The following is an 8,627-nucleotide window of genomic DNA, read 5'->3' on the forward strand; positions in this document are numbered from 1 at the left end:
GAGTTCTACCAACAATTTTGGGACCTGCTCGGCGACCGTTTCTGCAAAATGTGCGAGGAGATTTTTGCTGGATGCGACTTACCCGCCGACTTTTTATCTGGACGTATTGCCCTTATTCCAAAGGTGACTGGTCACTGTCGAGCTCAAGACCTGCGTCCTATCACTGTCCTTAACACTGACTATAAGTTGGTGGCACGATGCGTGGCCTCTCGTCTCAAACAGGCGATGACTAAGGTTCTTTGCCCCACTCAATCCTGTGGCGTTTCGCGTCGGAACATCTTCACCGCCGCTTCCCTGTACCGCGATGTTGTCTTCCTCACCGCTGACACTCGCACTCCGGCTGCCATTCTTTCCTTGGACTTCGCCGGTGCCTTTGACAGGGTCTCGCACCCTTACCTGCTGGGCGTTATGTCGCGGATGGGTTTTGGGGAGCGCTTCATACGCATCATCCGGCACTTCTTGGATGGGGCGAATTCCACTATCGTGGTGAACGGTTGCCGGTCGCGCCCCATTCCCATCAGGCGGTCAGTTCGACAGGGGTGTCCCTTGTCGATGTATTTGTTTGCCTTAGCGCTGGACCCCTTGCTGCGTGACATTGGCCGGTTGGTCGACGGTGTCGCTCTCCCAGGCGTCACCTTCCGCTGTGCAGCCTACGCCGATGACGTTGGTGTGTTCGTTGCTAACGCCAGGGACATCGATTCCGTTCGCCGCGTTCTCGACGTTTATGAACGGGCCTCCGGTGCTCAGTTAAACCCCAACAAGACCGTGTTGCTTCCGCTAGGGCCACGATCATTGACCGTCGAACGCCCCTGGTACCGCGTTGTGGGGGAACAGCGTATCTTGGGTCTTGAGGTGACTGCCTGTCCGCAGCGTATGTTGACCCTCACGTGGCGGCGGCTTCTCACACGCATCAGGGGCCTTTGCGTAAGCCACACTGATCGACGGCTCGACCTCCATCAACGCATCCAGCTGATTAATGGTTATCTCCTCTCACGGGCATGGTATGTCGCCCAACTCCTTACGCTGCCGAAGCAGATCGGCCGAGCCATCTCGCAAGCAGTATACTGGCTCTTGTGGCGGCATGCGCTGTTCAAGGTTGATGCGCTGACCTGTACGTTGCCGAAGGCCGATGGCGGCCTCGGCCTCATTGACTTTTCCCGGAAATGTGCGGCCCTTCTGATACACCGTGTCACCGCTTTGCGCGAAGCCGACCCCGGTGGGACTACAGCGGTCCTCTTCGACCGTTATCGTCCACACTCGGCGCGTGCACCGGTCTGTTTGACGCATATTCCGTTCCGGCTGACGACGGTCAGAGACTATTACTTCCACCGCAGTTATGTCCTCACAGTGGCCACTGACAAGGCACGCACGTCGAAGCGCCTTTACCAGGCACTCCGAGGCCAGCCCACGCCACATAAATTAGAGGACAGACGACCGTCGGTCATCTGGCGCCAAGTTTGGGCTAATATTAACAACTCAGCCCTTCCCACCGCAGTTTCGGCGCTATGGTACCGTGTAGTCAACAATTTAATCCCCACTAACCATCGCCTGGCGGCCATCCGCCTACGACCCTCGGCTGCTTGCGGCCGCTGTGGTGACGTTGACACCAGGGAGCATCGCCTCCTCTGCCCCCACGTCACAGAAGTGTGGGCCCTTGCACGTGTGCTCATAGCGCTGATCGGTGGGACGACGCCAGCAAATGTGTCCACCGACTGGTTCCTTACACCTGATCTTCAAACACAACCCCGACCAAGACGTAACGCAATGGTGTGGCTCTTGGGCCACACCATTTTCACGATCTACGACCTTTCCCTCGCCGATGCTGTCTCTTTCATGGACTACCTGTGGAGCCAGCATCGCGTGGCGGAATCTGCTCGAAACTATACGACCACTTTTGCCCGGTATTTGAAAGTTGCAATGATCCATGGATATCAAACGGTGTTCCAGGTTGCCTAGGGCGCCTTGTCCAGGCATTGCCTAGGATTGCCCCTGGTTTTTTTGCACCAATCTCTGACTTGACTCCCCCCAGATTCGCAATTGGAACAATTATTGCAGAAACTTTATTGGAAAAATAGGAATCACGCAATCAATCTTAGAAGCTTATTCCTTAGTTAATTCTCTAGGCGATGGGATTATCTCGCCAGTTTCATTTTCACTTGTGTGTGCTGCCGTCCCTGTTTGTTTTGTTTTTTTTTTGTTTTTTTTTTTTTTTTTTTTTACTTTCCTTTCATTTTTATCTTTCTTTCTTTCTTCCTTTTGGTTCTCAAACCACTATTTCTTCACACCTGCAGAGTGAGGTGTCTTTCTGAGTCCAGTGTCGTCGCCCATTGCGGCATAGCAGAGTATGCCCCTTGCTTTTAATTTCGTTCCTGGCAACAAGTCTTGCTACTCAATGCACCCTGCTGTACGTGCTGCGTCGACACTCTAGGATGGCGGCAAATTTGGAGAGGACAAGGTAGGGCTGTAGGGGAGGAAGGAGGCCCAAAAAAAAAAAAAAAAAAAAAAAAAAAAAAAAAAAAAAAAAAAAAAAAAGAAAAAAAAAAAACAAAAAAAAAAAAAAAAATTAAAAACAAAAAAAAAAAAACAAAAAAAAAACAAAAAAAAAAAAAAAAAAAAAAAAAAAAAAGTGTAGTATCTGTTCTTATCAGCTTAATATCTGATACGTCCTGCATCGCAGGACCAGAATATTAAACTCATTTTTGGCTCATGACGGAGTGCTAGGGGCTTGCTCCACCTCTGTCGCGGGTTGGCCCGGCATTGCAGTACCGCCGGGATCGGCCCACCTAAAATTAATTAAAACACAGACTGAAATGAGTTAATATTCTGCAGTGATCAGATATTCCGCTGGTAGCAAAACTTGTTGTAGTTGTCGATTTGCCCAGTAGTTAGCTGCTTACACACCACGATTTCTTGTAATTAATTTAACATTATCTTACGTAATTTATTTATTTATTTTTTTTTTTTTTTTTTGCGGTTAGCTGGACCGCTCTTGCAGCCGCATTACACTAGGCTGGTTATTTATGTGGGCACAGAAGGGTGCCTTCGGATGCCTCGTTGGCGTCACATATGGTCCGGCCACAGATAATTTTAATTAAATTTTTTGGAGTTATATCCTTAGCTCCTCGCGAACGTCGTCGTCGTCGCCGCACGCACGCAGAATGCGTGTGCACACACACACGTATGCAGTAGGCGGTGGACGATGCAAGCACTCGGCTAGGTGTAGCTCGCGCCAGCCTCGCGCCGATGTAGCTCGCGCCGCCCTGGAGCTGCTGTGGGGCGGACTCACGGCTTCTCCACTGCCCTGGCAGCTAGCGGCGTACAGATGGGAGTCGCAGTTTACTCTTGGACATGGAGGGTAGTACTGGGCTGTTGACGAGTGCTCTCGTGAATTGTCGATCCTTCCTGTTCTTGCTTTTGCGATGTTTTCGACGGTCGCCTGTTGCCATATCGGCCCGTACCACCGTTTGTCACTCCCACAAGTGGAGCGCACACGCTGCAAGCATTTAGGCCCTTCCACTGCGGTTTTTCCTTATCGCTTCTCGGCCTTTTGGCTAAGAAGCACCCCGCGGTCGGAGCGGTCCGTTGTGCTCTGTAGCGGGTCGCGAGTCGCGTTTCGTGGTCGTTTCGTTTGTTCTTGGTTTTTCCAGCGTTGATATTTTTGCGGTGAATATGTCGAACCGGTCGAACAGTATTCAATGCGTATTCGACAGAGCAGCGAGACGGCCTACGGCCTTTGAAATACAGGAATGGATATTTGGTGATCTGAAAGTACCGGAAAATGACGTCGACACCTTTCAACTGGATTTTGTCTTATTCTCGTTATTCGTGAAATTTCTCGACCAGGAGAAATACGAAAAGTATGGCCTGGCACTCGCGGGCGAACATCCGTTCCGCTACTTCGATGGAACTATTGGAACAGTGCATATTGTGCCATCTGGCTTTGGGATACGGACTGTGCGGGTATTTAACGTACCCCCTGAGTGTCCCAATGACGTAATCGGCCGTGTCCTGTCGCGGTATGGCACGGTGCTCAGCATCACGAATGAGAAGTGGGGCAGTGCCTACCGTTTCCAGGGCAACAGCGGCGTTCGTAGTGTCCGCATGGACCTCCGCCAGCACATCCCGTCGTATATAAATGTTGCGAGTACCAGGGCCCAGATCACCTATATTGGGCAACCGCAGACTTGCTCCCTTTGTCAATCGACGGAGCATCTCCGCGTGGACTGCCCGCGCCGGCGTCCTGTGCAACTGCCGCGGGAACGCACTGCTGGTACCGACCTTGTGCCTCTCCTCAGCGAGGTAGTGGCGGGCGCTGCTCACCGTCCCGCTGAGCGAACTGACGTGTTGCCCCCGCCAGAAGCGGTGCAACCGGCACCCAGTGCACCGGTTGACGGACCCGTCCCGGACCAGACGCCCGTTGTGGCTTTACCGCCGGCGGCGTCTGATGTGCCTGCTATGGCGAGTGATGTGGTCGCTGTCGAACAGATGGAGGTCGTTCTTCCTACCCCGCCCCTCCCGGCAGATGACGCTAAGTCCCCCCGCCGTCGTCATCGGCGCAAGAAGGCGAACCCGGACCAGCCGGCGGAGGAGGCGGACGGATTCCGTCCCCCTGAGAGCGGCAGTGAAGCTGACTCTCAGGCCTCCTCGGTTTCCCGCTCTGTTTCCGCTGACCGCTCGGGCGGTATGCGGCAAACTGCTCGGCAACTAGAAGCTCTTATCAGTTCATCGCGAGATCGGGGAGCGATCCCTGCAAAACGCAAACATGACCAGGGTAGTGACCAGCCAATGCAGCGTACTCGTACCCTTTCCCATCCTACTGTGTCCGACGCGTCCGCGCCGCCTGGCTCAGACTATCCTGCCGATGGGGGAGGCCTGAACTGGGCTGACGACGAGGGCGATGATATGCGTGATTGAGTGGGCCTTTCCCCTCATGAGCTGCTTCGTATTTGTTTCTCACATCCGGGGTGATATCGCTGGGTTCCGGTGTGGATGTTTCCACACCTGCTTCCCTACGGCCGTGACCCTATCTGCCGTTGTCTCCTCTGTGTTGCTCTCCCATGCCTGCCTTTGACCATCCGCCGGGAGCCCTCTCCCTTTTAACGGTCAACATTAACTCCATCTCCAACCCGGTCAAACTTCGATCTCTGAAGGACTTTCTCCGCCTTGGTGCGTTTGATGTGGTATTTCTCCAGGAGGTTTGTGCCCCTTTTCTATCTGACCTGGTTGGTTATGAGGCACTGTATAACATCGACCCTGACGCCCGGCGGGGTACTGCTTTGCTCTACCGATCAGAATTCACTCCATCCCATGTTACCACACTACCCAATGGTCGCGTCCTTGCATGTATCCTTCAAGATGTCCTTTTTCTAAATGTCTATGCTCCTTCAGGTGCTAACCACAGGCATGATAGAACAACACTTTTTCAGTCTGATCTCCCCCCTTTCTTAGCAGCTCGTCGCCCTATCGTCTTTGGCGGAGACTTCAACTGTGTGGTAGCCGGAGTTGACCAGGTCCCGACGCCTATGCGGTGTGAAGCGCTCGCTTCACTCCTTCAGGCGGCTGACCTTACTGACACGTGGCGCCACTTCCATCCCGCCTACACGCAATTTACCCACATCTATCCCACTGGAGCCAGCCGTATTGATCGTGTTTATGTCTCGGCTGATTTGACTCCCGCCCTTTGTGCCGTCCAAGTCATACCCGTGGCCTTTAGTGACCACTGTGCGTACTCGTGTTCCTTGCGTATCGCGGGTCCCGTCCCGGTTCCTCGTGGCACCTCTTGGAAGATGAATACCCTTCATCTATCCCTGCCCGAACTTCGTGCTCTCGTCACGAAAACGTGGCAGGATTGTCTCGTGGACACTTCCCGGTACCCTACCACGGTGGTTTGGTGGCTCCGCTGTGCGAAGCCCCGGCTGCGACGTGTTATCCGGCAATATAGTCGCGACGTCGCCCACTGGAAACGTAGCACGTTGGCCTTCTATCAGCAGTGTCTCACTGACGCCCTGACTCTTCCTGCTGACAGGTACGATCAGCTCCACATGCGCCTCAACAAAATTAAGGCGCAAATCCTTCGCTTCTCTCGGGAGAAAGCCGATGGTATGGTGGTGCGGTGTCGTTCTGCATCCCTGATTGAAGGCGAGGAGCCATCCATTTATCACCTTGCCTCTGAACGAACTCGTGCCAAGAAGAACACCATTCTGCGCCTTAAGACAGACGATGGTGCGCGTATCACGGACAACCGTGACGTCCTCCAACACCTGACGGACCATTTCACGCACCTCTTCCAGGATGTTGAGGTCGACGTCGCCGCCCAACGTGCACTTGTCAGTGGGGTGCCAACTTCTTTGGATCGTCATGACCGCGGCTCTTTAACCGAGCCCCTGACACTCGCTGACCTCACATCTGTCCTCCGTGCCTGTCCGGGACGCAAGTCACCTGGCCCCGACGGTCTCCCTTATGAGTTCTACCAACAATTTTGGGACCTGCTCGGCGACCGTTTCTGCAAAATGTGCGAGGAGATTTTTGCTGGATGCGACTTACCCGCCGACTTTTTATCTGGACGTATTGCCCTTATTCCAAAGGTGACTGGTCACTGTCGAGCTCAAGACCTGCGTCCTATCACTGTCCTTAACACTGACTATAAGTTGGTGGCACGATGCGTGGCCTCTCGTCTCAAACAGGCGATGACTAAGGTTCTTTGCCCCACTCAATCCTGTGGCGTTTCGCGTCGGAACATCTTCACCGCCGCTTCCCTGTACCGCGATGTTGTCTTCCTCACCGCTGACACTCGCACTCCGGCTGCCATTCTTTCCTTGGACTTCGCCGGTGCCTTTGACAGGGTCTCGCACCCTTACCTGCTGGGCGTTATGTCGCGGATGGGTTTTGGGGAGCGCTTCATACGCATCATCCGGCACTTCTTGGATGGGGCGAATTCCACTATAGTGGTGAACGGTTGCCGGTCGCGCCCCATTCCCATCAGGCGGTCAGTTCGACAGGGGTGTCCCTTGTCGATGTATTTGTTTGCCTTAGCGCTGGACCCCTTGCTGCGTGACATTGGCCGGTTGGTCGACGGTGTCGCTCTCCCAGGCGTCACCTTCCGCTGTGCAGCCTACGCCGATGACGTTGGTGTGTTCGTTGCTAACGCCAGGGACATCGATTCCGTTCGCCGCGTTCTCGACGTTTATGAACGGGCCTCCGGTGCTCAGTTAAATCCCAACAAGACCGTGTTGCTTCCGCTAGGGCCACGATCATTGACCGTCGAACGCCCCTGGTACCGCGTTGTGGGGGAACAGCGTATCTTGGGTCTTGAGGTGACTGCCTGTCCGCAGCGTATGTTAACCCTCACGTGGCGGCGGCTTCTCACACGCATCAGGGGCCTTTGCGTGAGCCACGCTGATCGACGGCTCGACCTCCATCAACGCATCCAGCTGATTAATGGTTATCTCCTCTCACGAGCATGGTATGTCGCCCAACTCCTTACGCTGCCGAAGCAGATCGGCCGAGCCATCTCGCAAGCAGTATACTGGCTCTTGTGGCGGCATGCGCTGTTCAAGGTTGATGCGCTGACCTGTACGCTGCCGAAGGCCGATGGCGGCCTCGGCCTCATTGACTTTTCCCGGAAATGTGCGGCCCTTCTGATACACCGTGTCACTGCTTTGTGCGAAGCCGACCCCGGTGGGACTACAGCGGTCCTCTTCGACCGTTATCGTCCACACTCGGCGCGTGCACCGGTCTGTTTGACGCATATTCCATTCCGGCTGACGACGGTCAGAGACTATTACTTCCACCGCAGTTATGTCCTCACAGTGGCCACTGACAAGGCACGCACGTCGAAGCGCCTTTACCAGGCACTCCGAGGCCAGCCCACGCCACATAAATTAGAGGACAGACGACCGTCGGTCATCTGGCGCCAAGTTTGGGCTAATATTAACAACTCAGCCCTTCCCACCGCAGTTTCGGCGCTATGGTACCGTGTAGTCAACAATTTAATCCCCACTAACCATCGCCTGGCGGCCATCCGCCTACGACCCTCGGCTGCTTGCGGCCGCTGTGGTGACGTTGACACCAGGGAGCATCGCCTCCTCTGCCCCCACGTCACAGAAGTGTGGGCCCTTGCACGTGTGCTCATAGCGCTGATCGGTGGGACGACGCCAGCAAATGTGTCCACCGACTGGTTCCTTACACCTGATCTTCAAACACAACCCCGACCAAGACGTAACGCCATGGTGTGGCTCTTGGGACACACCATTTTCACGATCTACGACCTTTCCCTCGCCGATGCTGTCTCTTTCATGGACTACCTGTGGAGCCAGCATCGCGTGGCGGAATCTGCTCGAAACTATACGACCACTTTTGCCCGGTATTTGAAAGTTGCAATGATCCATGGATATCAAACGGTGTTCCAGGTTGCCTAGGGCGCCTTGTCCAGGCATTGCCTAGGATTGCCCCTGGTTTTTTGCACCAATCTCTGACTTGACTCACCCCAGATTCGCATTTGGAACAATTATTGCAAAAAACTTTATTGGAAAAATAGGAATCACGCAATCAATCTTAGAAGCTTATTCCTTAGTTAATTCTCTAGGCGATGGGATTATCTCGCCGGTTTCATTTTCACTTGTGTGTGC

At 54.1% G+C, this 8,627-nt stretch overlaps 1 pseudogene; it reads left to right on the forward strand.

Moving 5' to 3' along the window:
- The first annotated feature begins 2,613 nt into the window (after positions 1 to 2,613).
- On the forward strand, positions 2,614 to 2,788 carry LOC124591011 (annotated as a pseudogene).
- Positions 2,789 to 8,627: the final 5,839 nt, after the last annotated feature.

Source organism: Schistocerca americana, unplaced genomic scaffold, assembly GCF_021461395.2.
Source record: "Schistocerca americana isolate TAMUIC-IGC-003095 unplaced genomic scaffold, iqSchAmer2.1 HiC_scaffold_793, whole genome shotgun sequence".
In the NCBI taxonomy this organism is placed as follows: domain Eukaryota; kingdom Metazoa; phylum Arthropoda; class Insecta; order Orthoptera; family Acrididae; genus Schistocerca; species Schistocerca americana.